We start from the raw sequence: 20,691 nt of genomic DNA, 5'->3' as shown, positions 1-20,691 counted from the left end.
TTGAAAATATTTAAACAAACATGTTGGACCTGTCCTTGTCCAAAAATATCAAATTCTCTTGTTACATAAGCCAGTTACTAGAAACATAGTTACGTTAAGATTTTTAGAATAGTGTGCAAAAGCGGTAACTACTAATTTCATATTTTAAGAAGTCATACTTTGAACCTCCTAAATTATACCGTAGACGAGGTCAAAGACAAGCGCTCGTTTAATATAAATATCATGAGACAATATTTCTAAATCCGTGCAGAAGATATCATCCCAACACAATAGCTTAGTGAAAAGCCGATAATGGAATTCATGAGGGAAACCGACGCCACGCTCCACCCATTCATGTGTCAACGGCTTGCCTCGCAACGAGAGGTTATTGATCTAAAAATATAAAAGCTTTCCTCCTGGCATTGTCTTAAACGACCGAGTTAGGAGGCTGAAGTACGCTGAACGTGTTCAAGTGATGCCAAAGCGTTTAATAGCAATGTAAGGGATGCTGTACACGATGCTAGTTCCTGACCTGACATTCAACAGCTACTTACACGAGTTTACTAACCTGATAGTGCTAAATATTACTATTCGGTGAAAGTAACTGCACCGTTCCAACCTACTGTTCAACTGAACTCTTATTCATTAACCTTGACTTACAGGTACAGGTTCCTAACCAAGTTAATTATCTAGGTTCTCTGATTAGCATTTATAAAGAGAGGTACTTAGGTGTAAATTTCATTAAAAATATTTGAATGTCTATGTAATCGAAAGAGACTAATAAATGAAAGCATAGTCTATAGTCGATACTCTATAGTGAGAGCATGGACGCCAGCTATAATCATATAGGACAGGACATCATAAGACATGTAATGGTCGTATAGTTAGAGTAACTAAATTAACTACCTGAGAGGAGTTGACTTCAAACTCACACCATGCAATCTAGACGAAAGACGCTAAATACAATGCTATTTATATTCCACTGACTACGTGTAAAATTCGGCCATGCAGTGCAGCGCTATTTAAAGCTAATGCTTTCATTGCACAATTCTTGGTAGTACTCTCTGATGATGCATTAGCTAAATGTGTGTATTGTGTCACTTTCTAAAGATACAAGTGTAAATTAAAAATGTATAACACCCCCAACAAGTGAAGGTTACAGTAACTAGAAAAGAGCTGATAACCTTCAAACGGCTGAACCGCTTTTCTTGAATTATAGCTAAGAACACTCTCGATCAAGCCACCTTTCAAACAAAAAAAAACTAAATTAAAATCGGTTCATTATAGTTCAGGAGCTACGATGCCACAGACAGATACACAAATACACACGTCAAACTTATAACACCCCTCTTCTTGGGTCGTCGGGGGGGTTAAGAAGAATTGGAATTAAAAGGCAAAGAGCAGAAATTAAACAACATCATTGCAAGTTCTATGACGCTATAGAGCAGGAACGACGGAATACAATTTTTATTACATTGTTTACAGCTTACAGACTCCAACAACGTTGCGAAATAGGTACATATTAAAGATATTTGGGTACATTATTACTTCCTACAAAATTGCAAACTACGTCTCATGGTTTGCATGAAAATGAATAAGGACACAAGAGACATGAAAAAGTTTTAGATCTTTAGACGTACGGACCCTGAAAACGAAAGCATCTCTTGGTTGTTGCCCAAAATTTACGACACACATGTTACCTCTACCTACGTTCTTGGATAAAAATAGCTCAGGCAATGAATCTGTGACATTGAGCTTGTTTGAATCCAGATCGACGAGGGTAGATATTTATAAAGTTACGCTCACCGCAAAACGACGCAGCGTCGCTTTCAGCCTATCGTGAAAAGATTTTCAGAGTATGAGTGATTTGGCCTGAAGGAATTTGCGTCATGTGACATGCCCGAGATCTTTAGATTTCGTTGACAGTTTTGCGTGGCTTTTTAACCCCCGACCCAAAAAGAGGGGTGTTATAAGTTTGACGTGTGTATCTGTGTATCTGTGTATCTGTGTATCTGTGTATCTGTGTATCTGTGTATCTGTGTATCTGTCTGTGGCCTCGTAGCGCCTAAACGAATGAACCGATTTTAATTTAGTTTTTTTTGTTTGAAAGGTGGCTTGATCGAGAGTGTTCTTAGCTATAATCCAAAAAAATTGGTTCAGCCGTTTGGAAGTTATCAGCTCTTTTCTGGTTTTCTTATTACTTTTATCCCAGGACCACCAGAGGTTACGTATTTTCTGACACAGGAAATATGTACGATTGAGTAGTGTTAGTAAGTACTAAGAAAGCATGCCTAGCCTACGTGCTAGCTTGCTTAGACGGCCAATTTTCAGGTATCTGATAATCAAGGTACATAAAACCATTACTTACCTCACGTAAATTCTCCAAACTGATTTTTACGTATATTTTAGGCAATATCCTTAAAAATATGTCGCCAATACTCCCAGACACTTCCCGCGTCGGCCGTATTGCTTTGCAGACGCTTTAAAGCTCCCAAAATAAGTAATTACTTAACTGCACGTAAATTCTGATGCTCCATTTTTATATATGTCCACCAGACAACTATTTTAAAACCTTTTACAAGAAGACAGACCGATCCAGATCCAATCATCCCCTAAATTCAATTTTAATGCCTCTGTGGGTTTGAGCGCGAGGGCATCATTATCTACGCGCATGAGACTGAGTAAGACATGTATTAGGATATATTGACTTCTCTCTCACTCTCTTATAGTTTACTTATGTCAATTAATTATTAATATAAAAAAAAAACAGCTAAAAATTAAAAAAAATGGAGAATTTACGTGAGGTAAGTAATGTTTTTATGTACCTTGATTACCTGATACCTGAAAATTGGCCGTCAAAGCAAGCTAGCAGGTCTGTAGGCATGCGTTCTTAGTACATACTAACACTACTCAATCGTCCACATTTCGTTCGTCAGAAAATACGTGACGGCTGGTGGCCCTGGGATCTTTCACTATTGTAACAGAGGTTCATAATATTATGTCAATTGGCAAATGTCAAGCTGTCAAGATGGACGTTGCTTAGATACATAATTATTTATTTGAAAATAATGTTTTGGAAAACTCCGATACTTTGGATCGTAGGCGCGGAGTTTCTAATTTATAAAATATTATAATCACAGTTAAACGAGAAAACATCAATTCCATTATAATATCCAACAGTCAACCAAAGGCCACGAACAATCAACCCAAACCCAAACCATAGTCAAACTATTTTTAGGGTTCAGTACGTATCTGTAGAAAAAAAAAAGATGTAGTCGCGTAGGTGTGCATGGCACCATTAAATATCGTAGGAGGCGATGACCCTCCGCGCGGCTGAGGTTTCCGCATCGTAGTCGCTTTGTCGCGCAGGTTTGGATGATGCATTAGGCGCACCTTCTTTATATTTTATCTGCTTGAACTCAGCTTATTTACTTTGACAAAATACGTTTAAAATTCATCATCATCAGAATCAACCCATCGCCGGTTCACTACTGAGCACAAGTCTCCTCTCAGAATGAGAAGCTACCACACTGGCCAAGCACGTATTGGCACACCTCACGCACCTTTGAGGGAGCATTATGGCCAACTCTTAAGCATGCAGGTTTCCTGACGATGTTTTCCTTCACCACTTCGTTGTCTGTCTGTGTGTCATCTTTCAAGAGAATCAAAACTTATAAATTGGGTACTTCCCGTTTACGTAGAATCATGAAAGGCAGGTAGCAATATCTTATAGCCCAAGCACTCTACTCCTGTGGCCCAAGTAAACAGAAAAATCCGACAACTGAATTGTCATTACATAAAAAAAAAACTTGTACGGAACTCTTCATGTGTGAGGCAGACTCGCACTTGACCGGTTTTTGAAAGTTATGTCAAATAAAAATTTGACATGCAATAACAAACAAAATGAAATACAAGCCACTTTATTCCTTATTTCATCGGGTGAAAGTCGATTTCAATTTAATCGTAGGTATATCTTGAAAAGCGAACTATTATACGACTACGTAAAATGGGTACATTTTTAAAGCAACGACATGTTCGAAAGAGATATTTCGTTTTGGTCATGTTAAACTATGTGAGTCATTCAGATAATTCTTGATTTAGTGATGTTCGGTCAAAAATATTTCATGGAACGGTGGTATAATTAACATAACATTGATGTTACTTTTGAAGAGATATTAGCTGCCTTATTGGATTTATATTATTTAGAAATTGGGTTTTAGAATGGCACAAATAAACGGTAATTTATGAATAAAAGTTTAAAAAGCGTGAAATAAAAATTAAATTAAAAATTTAAAAAACCCCCGACACATAAACCTCTAAAAAGTAAAAAAATAAAAGGAAAGTATGTATGGGCCCTTTAAGAATAGTATAAATAGTAAAGTTTTTATCCAAGCGTTCGTTGCGTCGGGGGACCGCGAAAGACTATTCTTTCTACAACACATGACTTTCATAGTTTATGATAGGTAGCGGTCCCCTGGCGCAACGAGCGCTTGGATAAAAACTTTACTATTTATACTATTCTTAAAGGGCCCATACATACTTTCCTTTTATTTTTTTACTTTTTAGAGGTTTATGTGTCGGGGGTTTTTTAAATTTTTAATTTAATTTTTATTACCTAAGCTGTTACGACAACTGGCCAAGAATTTGGGTGTTCTATACCTACCCAATGAAATATCAGAAGATTAGAAATATATAGGCATCCTACTAGTTTCAAAGGAAACGCAAAGGGGTAATGCGACATAACGCAGTACTTAGACTATGTAGAGTTTATAAAAAATACGGAAGATTTCAATATTTTCAATGAAAGCTCCTCTTTTTTCCTGCCTGAAAGGTTGCCTGGTAGAGATTGCTCTAAGCAATAAGGCCGCCTTTGCACACAATTGTTTTTTCTGTTTTCTGTCTTCTATGTTGTGTTCCTTTAAATGTTTTTGTGTGCAATAAAGACATCTATCTATCTATCTATCTTTTACAAATCTACATCAAGTTGCGTATATTACTTGGATGTTACACCTTCATAAAAAATACTTAGTTAATCAATCAGTCATCATCCATTACTGGACGGAGATCGAAAACTTTTTTAATAGAGTAGGTACGTGAATAGTAAATAGCCCCATATCCATATTAATTTATTTATTCTACGAATGCCGTACACATAGGTACCTAATTAGGCTGGATTTGTAAACATCCTGCAAAAATAAAAAAATATGCAATTTTAATACAATTAAAAATTTCCTTTGCGGCAATACATGAATTTGCATTTGCAATTATAACAGGTAGGCTTATTTGCTCAATATTGCTTGTAGCTTGTAGCAACCAATAATGTATACAATTACGAGCGCCGGTAATAAAAGGGCTTAACAGTTGTGGAGCTTCCTTATAGCGTGACCCAGATCAAAAAAGACTTTAATACTGTGCTGAGAAGAATCAAATTGGCATGATAATGCTAAGATTTATAACGTTCTCCGTACGGCATAGGTGTTTCTGCCATGGAATCGCGTAATAGCGTGAGATTGCTCTACGTTCCTTGAAGAGAGATTCTCAACGTAATCGTTACGTTGGTATCAACACTTGGCACGCGCGAAGAGTGCAATTAGTCATGGATAACTTGATCAATCATCACGCTATGTTGAAGAAATCAGATAGATTCATTCGCGATAGTCTATAAAAACTGCAGCGCGCAATCCTAATATTGGATATTCATAGTTTATTTTGCATAGACTAGATATTTGATATTTTACTTAGGTATTTACCAACTTACTACGGGAATTTCTGAAAACATCTTTATTGATCAAATTAGTAAATCGGCCAAACGGTTCCAACTGAGTACTTAGTTACAATGAAGACGAAAGTGGTCGGTAATTGCAGAGTTAGTCGGTGTGATCCGCTAGTTAAAATAACGTTGTACACGTTGTGTGCACGTTAAGGCAACGCGATGATCTCTGAAAAAAAAATTGCATACGAGATAACGAGTGTCTACTATGAGAAGAGTAACCCTATGCACTCTCCAGCGCTTTCCATTCCCTTCTCATTTGAATATCTACCAATAAAACTCAATGAAATGTTGTAGACACGTTTTACAAACAAAAATTTCTCTGTGATCTTTCAAATTTCCATAAAAATGGATTTATATATAAGTAGTTTAAAAATTACATTGAGTAAATATTTGCACATAAAACAAACTACATAATAATGTAAGGCTATGGAAAGGCTGGAGAATGCGCTAGGGCTAGATACTTCTCTTATGTACTTACTATAATGATGGCATATAATTGTGGTGTTTCAACTATTTATAACAAAATCTGACTTATAGCACTATGGAATATAGGTCAAACTTTATATAATGGTTTCTATTTTTGGATAGGATTCATCATGACGGTGACCGCACTCAAGCAAAAACTTAAGCCTCCCATTGAAATAAAATGTGAAAAAATTGCACAAAAGGACTTCACTCGTATATTTGAAAATTAGACTTTATTTCTACAAAGACAAAGTCTCTTTATGCCTAAAAGAGATACGAGTACAAAATTACTTGGGCACGTTTTACGTAAGGACCAAACTTTTCGTCTCTACTTATTGGTTGTTCTCATGTTCTTTGATGCTTTTGAATACAATTTTGGAGTGTAGAAAGCAAGTATTTTCCTTAATCTTTAATGTATAAACCTTTTTCAAAGTCTTTTTTTTAAGTCAATAAATCGCAGACAACTTCTTGAAGAAATGCGTTTGAACGATGCCTTACCTTACTTCACTTTTTACACGACTGCTCAATAAAAAAGTGAAAGTAATGTTTTCATGGTTCATGTTGTACCTACGTATATGAGTTTCTTTGTTCCACCGTAACTTCTAAATGCCTGAATAGATTTGGGAATATGAGATATTGTTAATAATCGTTACATCACCACGAGTGACACTAACTAAATAGGTATATGTATTAGTTTTGTGAAAAAAAAACAATATGGCAGAGCAGACTTGTTTTTTAATTTTTTTATTACTACTTGTAAAAACTTAAAATACAATAATGTATGAACTTTATCTGGAGTTTTATAATATCTTTGCTGGAGAACTATCATTCTGTCTACGTATTTTCACAGGTATAATCTACGTTCATTGGGTAGAATGCCGATAGAAGCTATTTACATGTATAACAGGATATTACAGCCAATCACTTTCCCTTCAGCTTCGGCCCTCCAAACATCCGCGCTCACCTTCCGTTAATTCAAACACATCTAAATAGGTAGAGGTACCCTTAATCCGACGCCATAAAGCATTTTCATCCCGCCCTGACCTACTTTCAAATACAACCCACTTTCGATGTCAATGTTTATTGATTTCTTATACATTTATGTTACAAATTACTTCGTAATTCGGTTAAACATTTTTTGTTAAATATTTGTTATTTATACAGTTTTGTAATTGTGCCAGAAGACAAAATATAGGTAGCCTTGGACCCAATAACTAAGTATTATGATAGTTCAGCTACCGGCCCTTGATTTAAAAGAATAAATTACTGTTAACATCGTGGCTCTTCTAAAATCAATGGATAACATCATGAAGATAAGTCATAATGAAGTAATAAAAACAAATGCCGTCTTATGCTCTTGGTTTTTTAAATTAACTCTTTTCATCCGCCCGGAACAAGGAATTTCTGAAAATGCTTTCTTAATGGGTCTACTTGATAAAGAAAACCTATGTACTGGGTACCTATTATGCAAAAGTTCTAAGTCCAGCGGTTTAAGCTGTTGGTATGTATGTCAGTCGGTAAGGTAATCCTTTTATCAAAGATATTGTAATATAAAACATACTTTTTATTATAATATTATTTACCTACTTAACCAGATAAATTTAAGTTAATTATTAATTTTGTAAAATACATAATAATTAATTAGCCTATTGCGTATCTTATACCTAGTCACTGTTGATAAATTATTGTACGGGTATACTTACTCAGTAGGTGTGTGCAGTAGTACAAGTCCACGTTTATAGTATACTGTTTATTACCCGACTACAAAAAAAGGAGGAGGTTCTCAATTCGTCGGAATCTTTTTTTTTATTGGATAGACAACAAAGAATAACACGCCTAGGCGGGAATTACCTTCTGTCGATTCATGTAACTCAGTGAGGTCACTCACAATGTCTTATTAGGTAAATACAAGCTTAATGCTTATGTAATGAGGTTATTGACTCGCGCAATATAAGAAACGCTACTTCCTTATTTGTATACATTTGCATACTCCAATTTCGATGATGATACTCGGAAAGATTTTATTATCCGCGTTTATGCAATTATATAAATCACCAGTAAGTAGGTAGGTACGTTGTGTAAAAAATAGTTATAATAAAATTTCGTGCTTAGTTATAGTAAAATTTCGGCCGTGGCCCGTGGCACAATAAAGGCGAAAGTTTGTGTGTGTGTGTGTGTGTGTGTGTGTGTGTGTGTGTGTGTGTGTGTGTGTGTAAGTGCGCGTGTGTGTGTGTGTGTTTGTGAGACTTTGTAACTTGAGAGACGTCTTCTTGTTTTGTTCTTCACCCTATCTTGTCTCATGTAATAATCATTGATGCAGCTTTTCCGAAATCGACCAGCTAGGGGCGTCGTTAGATACGATTCTTATTTTATGACCGTATAGTTGCATTCTGTCATGAGACATGGCTTTTAGTCCAATAGAAATCGTGAACGATGAAATACGGTATGTACATACAAACCACAAAATTAAATAAAAATATGTAGGTATAACGCTCTGATAATTTAATTATACACGTGCCATCCAATATCATTGTTTCGTGAACACCGTCACCGACAATAGCAAAAACCACAGAAATGATACAATGGTTGAAAAAACTTTAATAAAGCCTATACCTATAAGTACTTCTTTACATAAACATTAGGTATGCGTACGAATAGAGTATTGTGTTCAAATCAAACAATAGGTGAAGCAATGTGGACTCAGTAATTCGTAAATCTCGTCGGAAATAATTTACCTTACTGATAGACCTAATAGAACGTGACAGGTCGAGATGGCAATCGGGGTGGCGAAGCTACACAGCCCGCGCGCTAACCCGGTGCGGAATAGTGCGGGTGACGGGCAGGTGCGCGGGGTGTCCCCCGCCTCATACCCCGATTGCCATCTCGACCTGTCGCGTACTATATAAAAGAAGGTAGACATTCGTTCGTAAGTAATTATGTAGATATTTATGATATTTGAATTTATTAGAATTCATGGCCCATACCAAAAGTTGCGACTTTTGTAAGCTTTTTATCTCAAAACTTGAACTTCATTGTTAATGTTTCATGATTTTTGGTCTTTAATCTAAATTCCTATGAAATGGAAACGTATAATTGTAGGTAGGTACCTCGAAAAAATATCTGAAAATTGCTGCAAATATCTAGATTTTTTAGTTTTAATGGGAAACGGTTTTAATTTTTGTTGATCTGTGTTTTTGCATCTACAACAATTAATTTTTGAATTTTGCCAATAATTATGCACCTTTAGAATTGAACCTGCGCAGTGGAGAATTTATCGATCTACTCGTATTTAGTAAGAAATAAGCGTTGGCAGGAGTCTATAAATCATTATTATCAGTCAATCATTCGTTTCAATATAATGCAGTTAATACAAACGTCGTTTTACGGAAGTAGGTAAACGCAATAGTTTTTTAAAATGAATTTATCTACCCATAAATAAATAATTTACTCGTGAGCTTAAAGGAGCTTCGAGTAGTAGGTACCTGTACTGTAACTCGCACATACTCCTGCATCCACGCAATACCGATATCATTAGTTACATGAACGAGCACTACCTACTCTACTAACGAATCCCCTAGTTATGTAAAAGTCATAGGAAATTCACCCCTATGACATTAACCCTACAATACATTTTTGCTCAAACACATAGACACGTTAATATTTAAAAACATTTTAAGAGCTCGTTCACATAATAACGCGCCGTTTCGTATTACTCAAAAAGCTATTACATTTCTGCGTTATGCCAAATATGTAAAACTGAAATTAATTTCCGATTTAATTACAAATAAACTTAAGCAGGAATTTTAAATTGTGTAAACTCTTAATTAACTCGCAAACGAAAGAAATAGGTAGTCGATAGTACACTATATCTTCGGAACAGATTTTTTTTTTAAATCTAAATAGCAGACTCTATTGTAATCACAATTACCTACTTTTTAATATCAGTCGCAAGATACAACACTCATAAAATTCGATTACATAATATACATAATCCATCTGAACATCTTAGTGCATGTTAGTCGATTTTAAACAATGTCGTCGATATAAGTCAATACAAATTTTGTCGGTCCGTGACAATGTAAACGTGTTCTATACGACCCCTTTTCCCATACCTAATATGTATGAGCGTTTGTAGCCTATACGTGTGTATGTATACTCGTACATACAAAGATAGCATCACTTCCGGACTCTTCACAATGATCGACCGGCCGGAAGCTAGGCACGTGCGGCCGTCATGGAAGAATCAGACCGTCAGATCGTACACTACAATAGCAGTGATTAAAATTGCGCTTCCGTGTCCTAAGGCCTCATTCGCACGAGCGCTTTTTAACGTCCGTTAAAAAAGCGTTCAAATAGAACAAAATGCATTCCCAAGTACCTATCTGTTCATACGTCAACACTTTTTTAACTCGCACTTTGTATTTCCAGCGCAACGCCGGGTTTTAACGCAACGCTTTTTTAACGCTCGTGCGAATTAGTGCTTTTTCCATAAACACCTACCTTACCTACAGCCGGTGGCTTTCAATTACTATGCAAATACAATGATAGGTACGCCCTCTCGTTTTGATGCCAAGACTTTAAATCGTTACGCAGGCTTATCGATTTTCATGTTCACAAAGAAAAAAGATGTTATTTTAATTCAGAATGATTCAACTTTCAACCAAATAATTTACTTGGTTTCAACCACAGAAATCCTAATAATATGGTTTCAACCGACATACATTCTTTGAGCCGGGCGCCACGGCTCAAAAATATCAAAGTGTTTTATTTAAAACGCCCAAAATTAGAATTTAAGACCCTCTCCGCCTACTCATTTGCTACACTCCACATAGCATATATACGAGTACCAGAATGCAAAATACCAAACTAGTAAGTTAAATAATAGCCATGAGGTCTGAAAATTTCATTCTTACAATACCTATAACAAAGAATCACAAGCCAATATAAACTAAAGTCAATTTTCAGCAGTGAGTAAGTAGTTAATATAATAACATGTGTGCCCGATAAGATTTCCATTCTGAAGTCTGTATGCTATCTTATCGCGACCGCAACACGACAGAGATTGGATCCGCATAGTCAAGATAAAAACTGCGTTGTGTAACGCTAAATTGTTTTTGTTACGTAACTTGAATACACGTAATAATAAGTTAGACCTCACTTACAGTTCTAATATCTACAAGAAACCAAAAGAAGATGTAGACCTTATAATGCCTATTTGCAAAGGCCCAAAGGTTGCATTGTAAGATCTACATCTCCTGAGGATGCTCCGGTGTCGGGGCGAAACGTACGTGGAGTGGTTGTGGGTTCTGTATGGTGCTGCGTGGTACCATAATATAAATCTGCCTGGTTTAGCAGGTTTTAGCAAATTAAGCTTTTGATCCCTTGTATATCATGGACTTCCTGAATAATATCCAAAATAACGCCTGCTTCTATACAACAGTTCTAATATCGTAATATCTTTAGGTCAGATGTTTTAAAATAAAATGGTCAAAGAAACAATGGCTACCTCGCACTGGAAATCGAAGCGTTGGAAGACCGCCCCTCCAGGTGGACGGAGAGCTGTTGGATTCAGGCGGTGCAGGACTATGGCGTGTAAAAATCCCTATAAATTAACTATGCCAGAACACTCCGCTCAGTGGCATGTAATTCAGATCAAGCTGTTCTCTCAGGTTCAAACGCACTAATTCTAAGTTAGAGATAGAGCCGCAAATAGTAATTCTGAGAAAATTCTAACAGACAACTACTACAATCCCTACATAATAATATAAATACGAAATTAGTGTCTCTGTCTGCCTGTTACCATAAGATAGCAGATATTCCTAACTTGCATCCCAGAAAAATACATTGATATCCTCTAGAAAATCAAATAATTCCCACGGGGTAAAGATGAGAGAAAAAAATCAGTCTTTTAATGACGTAAACCACATCCCAGAGTACGTGCGCGATATCTTTCTCATCTGTGTCATCTACCCTCTATACCGCTCTATGAAAGCTCCCTTTGTTCTCGTGTTCCGTTGACTGCACCACTGTGAATGTAACATTGTTGAAACACCATTGACTGACGCAATTACATGTACCTACGAGTTTATGGATCACTATGAATTTCACCATATAATAACTATAGGTAACACTCAGGTAGGTCTTTAACCAACACTACCGGGTATATAAGTTTTGAAATACAACAAATAGCACTCTGATTGCTGGAGGCTGAACTAAACAGTACGCCACCTGCTCCTAACCATCGTAAAAGAACTGATAGAAGGCAGGCAAGACAAAAATAAATTATGCGGACTGTAAGTAATTGCAACTCGCTTTTGCTAACTTGATTTCATAGAACACGATTTTTGTTCCGGATTTGAGTATCTCTCTGGTGCATACCTAGTACCTTCGTACATGGTACGAGCTTTTATCAGTTACCGGCTTTAATATTGTAGATAGTACTGTGGAACTTTACGGGGAATGGAATTGGCAACAGCAATTGTAATTTCTACTGTTATAGTGTAGGTATTTCCCTTGTATTCAAAATCGTACGCGCGCTTTTGTTATGACGTCTTGCGTCGTCATCGTTTTCTTATTTACCCACTTTGCGAAAATTCTCGTAAGATGCAAGAATTATCCAGCGAAAAATGTGATTCTACATTGTAAAGCTAACGATGCCACCGAAACGTGTCCTGTAATAATAAAAATACTCGCCTACCCTGTTAGAAATTATTACGTAAACATCAACCAACGCTCCGCCATTAAAACTGCAAGAGGCGACACTTCACAGAGTAAATTAAAACTGCGCTCCAGTTGGAATACTGACACATGTACCATTTGTGCCATCCACACTTTTATTTGTGAGGTTTGAGATAAGTATAGGTAACCACAGAAAAAATTGAAAATTGTTTTGACCTCTACATTCTACGTAATTACTTGTTACGGGTTTCAGTTCTGGGTGAGCAACTCAATTATTTTTGCGTAAAAGTCTTACTTAGACCTTTACAAAATATTCCAAAGAGTATTGATAGTTTGCAACCAGAGCACGAACTATAATCGGCTTCCCGTTGCATTATTACCAGACATAAAGTTAACATTAATCATTTAATCATCTAAAAATCTATACACCTTCTTCTCAGATTTTAATATGACTGCCAAAAAAGGAGTAGGTATAATGTTTTCAGGATTTATGCCCCTATAGTATGTGAATTTCTTTATTCCACAATAACTAATAATGTAGAAGTACCTAGGCATTTCATACAGAGAAAAATAACAAGCCACTGGCCAAATACTGAAAACATTCACGTTAGAAACCAAAATGCAACTTACAAAAGATAGTCTATAAAACATTTTTAAAGCTCCGTTATATAATTGTGTCCTATTAAAAATCGCAACGCAATCACAAGCCTACATCTGCCATTGAAAAGACAAGAGCGACGGCACTTCATGGCGTAAATTAAAACAGCGTTCTAGATGTACCTGCATCGTACCATTTGCGCTATCCAGCCTTTTATTCCTGCTCTATGAAAGTCCTTTCACCGCTTCACGAAGCTTCACTGTGAATGCATTGTTAAAGCTATCATTAACGCATTTCTGTTGACTTTAGTTGTATTATTGAAATATTTTTTTCATTATCATCATTACCATCATCAACCGCTCATTAACCATCATTATCGCCAGCTCACTACTGAGCAGGTCTCCTTTCAGAATGAGAACGGTTTAGGCCATAGTCTGCCACGCTGGCCCAGTGTGGGTTGGCAGACTTTACACATCTTTAAGAACATCATGGAGAACACTCAGGCTTCTGCCAATGTTTTCCATTACCATTCAAGCTACGGATATTTAGTTAAGTAATAGCTTAAAATGCACATAACCCCCTAAAGCAAGAGGTGCCCACGAGTAGTGAGGTAAATTAATACTCGATTATATCTCTTTTTACGAAAGCGTATTTTTGGCTTTCCTTGATAATTAGAACTATTCGTAGTAACCTAAGTAAGCAAAAAATATATCTGGCTTTAATATCTTCAAAATTTTGAATGCATATGAAATAAATAATTTTTACATTAAAACAGACGTAAAGTATAACATACGTTTAAAACCGACCTAAAATAAATGAGATATATCTACCAATTCTTCACATAACAAGGTTTAGTAAAAAAAATTATAAAGAAAACCAAACCTATGTAAGTACCTTATGTTTTAATATACGTATCCACCACTGATAAGTGATAACATCTGACTTTCGCTGCTCTTTGTCAGGTGATGAAACAACTACAACACACAAGTGTAAATTAAAAATTTATAACACCCCCGACAAGTGAAGGTTACAGTAACTAGAAAAGAGCTGATAACTTTCAAACGGCTGAACCGATTTTCTTGGATTATAGCTAAGAACACTCTCGATTCAACCACCTTTCAAACAAAAAAAAACTAAATTCAAATCGGTTCATTAGTTAAGGCGCTACGATGCCACAGACAGATACACAGATACACAGATACACAGACACACAGATACACAGATACACACGTCAAACTTATAACACCCCTCTTTTTGGTCGGGGGTTAAAAATATCCGGTCGCATTGATCGGATGGCATTGGCCTGATTGATCTCGTTAAACGCCGTCGGATTCGATCCCTCAAAGGATTGCTATATTTGTCCAGCCATGAATCTACCGTGATAAATCTTTTGACGAACGCTAAAAGCTCTTTGATTCTATATTTAGATAAGTTTGGAGAGATTTTGAAAGGTTTTGAATAGTTGAGCTATCAGCGCTTGCAACTTTTATGATTAAATTAAAAGTAACAAACTAATTAAACTAGGTAATTGAATAATAATTAAATTAATATAATTAACTAATTAAAATATCTAAATTAAAAGTAACTTACAACTAGCAATTGGGTAAATCTTAAATTAAGTACCTACTTAATTTTTTAAAGTAGGTAGCTGATGCTCGCGATTTTGTCCTTAAATATAATATTATGTTTAGGTTTTTAATGTAGGAAATCTTTAATTCTTCGTGATAAAAGTTTCCTATATATACGTCTTCAGGATGCAAGCTATATATTCCTGTAGTTATTTATTACTCTTTATAACTAAGGCAGAAATGAAATCAGTATCGTATCCAACAAAGACAAAGATCCGTGTAATAGAATGAAGTCTGAGACTGCCTGTAAGCAGACTGTGTTGTATACCCATTCATTTAATAAGCGTCGCGACAGACGTATAGTTGACTTTAATAGATTGCGTCCTTTATTCATTTGAATAGGTTGTATTGCATGTCTGTGCTATGCACTAACTTTGCATCCACTTATGTTTTGTGTAATCTCTTTCAATAATAATCATTTTGCTCATTGATATATTAAAACGTTGAATTTCTCTGTTTTCCTTTCTATGCTATGTCCAAAACTTAATGCTTGCTTAGAAGAAAATTGTCCTTTTAACATCTTATACCGACTGATGCATTATCACTTCAGACTTCTGCTTAGTTAGTTATTTAACGAAATGGTAACAACATCACATCTGGATTTTGTTTCATTTACATAAAAAGTATAAGTTATATTTCATTATAAATGATGCTAATTCGGTTCTGCATAGCTAGGTATATTATACCTTAGCCGCAAACCACAGAGTAATGTCTAGTAATCTCCGGGTGCACTTAAAGAACCAACTTTCTTACTGATGATGCATTGTCGTTGACCACAGCCTCCGAATAGTGAAAAACAGCTCTCCCCATTTTGCGAACACTGGCAGCATAAGTACGTTTTGCAAATGTCATCAGCGTCCGAGCACTGCAGTAGTATACCTAACTTTTCTAGCTCTGCGTACATTCCTAGGTAACAATAAAAAATCTTATTTTGCCTACTTCTTAACTTATAGATACATAATAAACTTGTATGTACTCCTAACTACTTACTACACTAATAATTTCGTTCTTAAGAGGGCTCTCTCCGTCACTCGTTTCATACAATCGTAGTTCCAATTTCATTTGAATATTAAGCAACCAAAGTCCATGAAATTTTGCACATATATTCTAGAAACTAATATCTATGTCTATGGTTTTCCAGATTTCTGTTAAAATATTCTGTTTCAAAGTTACGCGGTCTTAAAATTTTCATACAAATCTTCGAGCCCCTGTAATTTTAAAACTACATATTTTTGGAAAAATCTAAAACACCACAGACACAGATATTAGTTTCTAGAATATGTCTGCAAAATTTCATGGACTTTGGTTGCTTAACATTCAAATGAAATTGGAACTACGATTCTATGAAACGAGTGGAAACGAGTGACGGAGAGAGCCCTGTTAAAGCTGGGAATTAAATCTGAAAACAAAGAAACGTAATCTCTAAATCTCCGAAGATTCTCTTTAGATTTACCTAGCTTTTGACTAGCGTAGTTTCGATGGTAATCATGCCAGCTTGTTTTTGTCTTCTAATGAAAAAATCTATTACGGCCTTATAAGAACCGAGTCAAAGTTCAAAATAGCTTAGCAGCTAAACGACAAAATGTTAGTTTCGTTTTATAAATTGCCCGCAAGCTTTACGTCATCAGCGTTTTTGAATAAGGAAAAATGTTTTATGGGATCTACCCAGATGGCACTTGGTTCAACATGGCGCAGGCGTGTACACAAAACCGCCTAAAATGCTATTTTTTATTTGTTTTCTAAATCATTTATTTCATAACCCTTATTTTTAAAAGCTTTTAATAGTAATAAACCTATGTGTGTTTTAAGTTTTAACCTAATGATAAGAAAATAACTACATAGTAAACATATTATACTTACTATCATTTGTAATAATTCTTGAAAATGCCTGAAAACTCTTACCTTAAAAAGTGCTGGTCGAATTTAATTCTTCCTCTCAGTCCTCAATACTCGTATGAAGGTTGACATGTATAGAGTGGACATTGACTTTGTTCTAAAACGAGCAGTGTTAGCTGTATCGCTCAGGCATAAATCTGTCTGGTTTTAACTGAAACTTAATCTGAGCCAAGTCAAAACACGCCCTATAAATCTCAACCTCATCAAACACTTTTACCACCCGTGCAAAGCCGGGGCGGATTAAATAGAACAAAATCCATGTGAATACTGCACGCTTTTCGATACGTTTGTTTACCTTTATGTACATTGTTCGCTGAAACATGAAAATTATCGCATGCATGATAAATATGACCCAGTTTCAGGAATCATTTTTTTTGCAAAAAAAAAAGCTTTTATTCAAAGGCACATTTACCCAGAAAAGTTCCGTTTTGTTTAACTTTAAATCTGCTTTACTGTGGCTTTACCGCTGACAGCAAACCGCAAGCGAAAAATTGCTTGCGTCAGATAGGCACTCTGCAAAAATAAAATGCCTACTTACCTATAGACCCACTTATTGTTATATTTTTCTAGTCGCTAGATAGTGTAGTTTTTTCTAACGCTGTCCAATCGTTTGATGATGATGACAGATGATTGCAATAATATTGCAAGCATTTTTCAATCAAGACCCATCATCATCATCATCATCTCAATCCACGAACAATAAGCACGGGTCTTCCCCAGAGGGTACAGGCAATAGTCCACCAGCAGGCCGATTCAGAACCCTTCGATAACATAATTGTCGATCGATTCGGCAAGTTGTCGTTCGATAAAATGTATTTTCAATTCAGAATAACCGAATCGACAGTGAAATTGTCGAAACCGAAACCGAATCGAACAGACGTAGATATCGTTCGATTACAACTATCAAACGCTATTCACAACAACCTAACCGAATAATATTTGTCGAACGTCCGATAATTTTTGATGTTTACTTATCGAAAGCTATAGGGCATTCGATATCTTTTTGTTTACCTAGTTTCGTACCATCGTACAAGAAACAACAGTTTTGAAACTTTGAAATTTAATATTATTTGTTGTTATAGCGGCAAGAAATACACATTTTGTGAAAATTTCAACTCTCTACCTATTACTCTTCACGAGATACAGCCCGCTGACAGACAGACGGACAGCGGAGTCTTAGTAATAGGGTCCCATTGGTGCCCTTCGGGTACAAAACCCTAAAACCAGCGGACAAAAATCACAACACCGAGCTTAAAAAAGCTAGAACCCAGAGCCGTAAAACCAGTTAATAAAAAAAACCAAACTTGCCATTGATTGACAGACGTAATTGATGTTTGACATTTGTGTTGTATTTACGAGGATAGCTTTAATAAAACTTCACTAGTACATTTCGATGTTTTTCTCTCGAAATCAATAATTTAATAAGCTATCATTTTAAGTAATGACTTAAATTACCTTCAAGATGAATAAAAGTTATTTTTTAATGTTTAACTTGAATTTAAAAACAAGTAAAATTTTGGTAACATAACATACTTTATAAATGCACATGTAATCGCAATGTTTCTTATCGAAAACGGTATCGTAATCGAAATCGAATCGAATCCTTTTGTCGAACGTTCTGAATTGCACGATAAAATTTGTTCGATTCGAGATCGATACCGAATCGAATCGATTCGTTATGTTATCGAAGTGTTCTGAATCGCCCAGCAGGGCCAAGTGCGGATTGGCAGAATACACACACCTTTGAAAAAATTATGGGAAATTCTCAGGTCTGCAGGTTTCCTCACCACGATGTTATCAAACACAAACTCAAAATGTTTTTTCAAAGTTTTTTTTGTGACTGTTGAACTAAAGTGGTTATCCATCACAGTGCCATCATCTGAATTGTTGGCTGATTTTGTTGCTGGCGCTTGCCAAAACTGTGTATTTTAGCCAATAACCGACAGTTTCAGACAATCGGAAGTTATTGCGATCGTCACATTGTAGATGCCAAATTTTGGTTCTGCGGATATTAGATTGTACATCCAGATTCCAGACAATGGCCTTGGATTAAGCGAGCTTCATTAAAAAGTAGGCCTCCATTACTGGACTGAAAAAGGTCTTTAATTACACGACAGTCCAAAAAGAGAATGTAATGTTTTCAGGGTTCATGTTTTATTGTTTATGTAATTTTCTTTATTCCATCATAACTTCTCAACCCGTGAACAGGCTTGGATGAATGAGGTACCTATTGTTTGAATCCTAATGTCATTCCGAGTGACACTGGCCATAAAGAAGGAAAATTCAAAATGGCGGGGTAGTCGTGTTTTTGTTAATTATAATAAAACTTGTTAAAAGCAATATGGTGCTGGGTTAAATCGCTGAACTGAACAGCTGCTGCTGGAATATAACCGGTCATTTTAAAACCTAGATTTAGTTGAATTCAGGGAGTTGATAGATAAAACCTCGTACATAAAGCAACTCAATCGCATTTCATAACACTATGTTAGTCAAAAGATATCATTCAATAGCCACATTATTCTGCCCACGACCTTTAGAGGTACTCGTATATCTAGAGGGATGAATGGAGATTAATCGGATTATTGTAGGTTGTGGAAGCTCCTGCCTCATACAGTCTACATAATATTAATCGTGCTGTATAGTACGTACCTATCGTATCCATGATCCATGATGCGTTTATAATTTGACTAGGTTTTTTTTTGCTAGCAAGTGATGATGCAGCTTAAGATGGAGCGCGCTTGCCTAGAAGTTGCCTATTCACTCTTGACTTGAAGGTACCCATATTAAAAGGGGAAGGGAAAACTGATGTTGGAAGGGCGTTCCATATCCTAGCGGTTCATATTAGAAACGAGGAAGCAAATCGCTTTGTTCGTCCGACACGGTATTGTAACATTGTAGGCTTTTCAGTAGAGATTAGCTTTAGCATTCAGAGTCGAACTTTTTCTCATATGGGTTTTCAAAAACAAACGGGGCAAATAATATTATTACCTATGAAATTACATTTTGTAAACTTTAGTATAAACATACATTCAGCTATCAGAATATTATTAGAATATTATAATTAGAATATTATTGTAAATTAAACAATTGAAAAGAGCAACCGACGAGTTTCTTACTGGTTCTTCTCGGTAGGAACGGCATTCCGAACCAGTGGTAAATTATTTGACGACTCAAAAGCACTTGTAAAAGTTTATTTGAATAAAAATCTATTCTATTCTATTCTATTCAGACTTTGAACGATGTAGGTACAAAGTTAAAATCTTTTATACAGGGTGTTTTCTTTTTTTACTGAAAAGAAATCGCGTATGTTGTTATTTAATTTACAAGACAGTTCGTCAGAAGACGATGCTGAATTTAAATATGATTTACATGTTACCTTCTTTATCATGTCCTAAAAAGGGAAGGGTTTGGATAGAAATAGAACCTCACATAAAGTTTCGAATAAAGCGCCAAATGCAATTATAAGGAGCTTTAAAATAATACACCCTAAACCGTTCTTTCATATTTATTTTCGTAGATATAAGGGCCATAGTAACAATAAAGTTAGGTATCAAATTCGTGGTGTATTCTGTATAATATTACATACAAATTGTAACCACGAGTCCAAATCTAGGGCAAGCACTTCTGGCTTTCTGTTGTGAGGACTTAGAAGTGTCTTGGAAGTTAGAAACCTG

The 20,691-nt window shown here is 35.8% G+C and overlaps 1 protein-coding gene across 2 annotated transcripts in view; it reads left to right on the top strand.

Moving 5' to 3' along the window:
• The window catches only part of LOC123868247 (ADP-ribosylation factor-like protein 4C), a 74,850-nt gene that overhangs the window by 18,780 nt on the left and 35,379 nt on the right, over positions 1-20,691 (top strand). The window lies entirely within an intron of this gene.

This window comes from Maniola jurtina, chromosome 9 (assembly GCF_905333055.1).
Source record: "Maniola jurtina chromosome 9, ilManJurt1.1, whole genome shotgun sequence".
Classification (NCBI taxonomy): domain Eukaryota; kingdom Metazoa; phylum Arthropoda; class Insecta; order Lepidoptera; family Nymphalidae; genus Maniola; species Maniola jurtina.
Note: the sequence above shows the minus strand (reverse complement) of the source record. Positions and strands in the feature narration are given on the sequence as shown.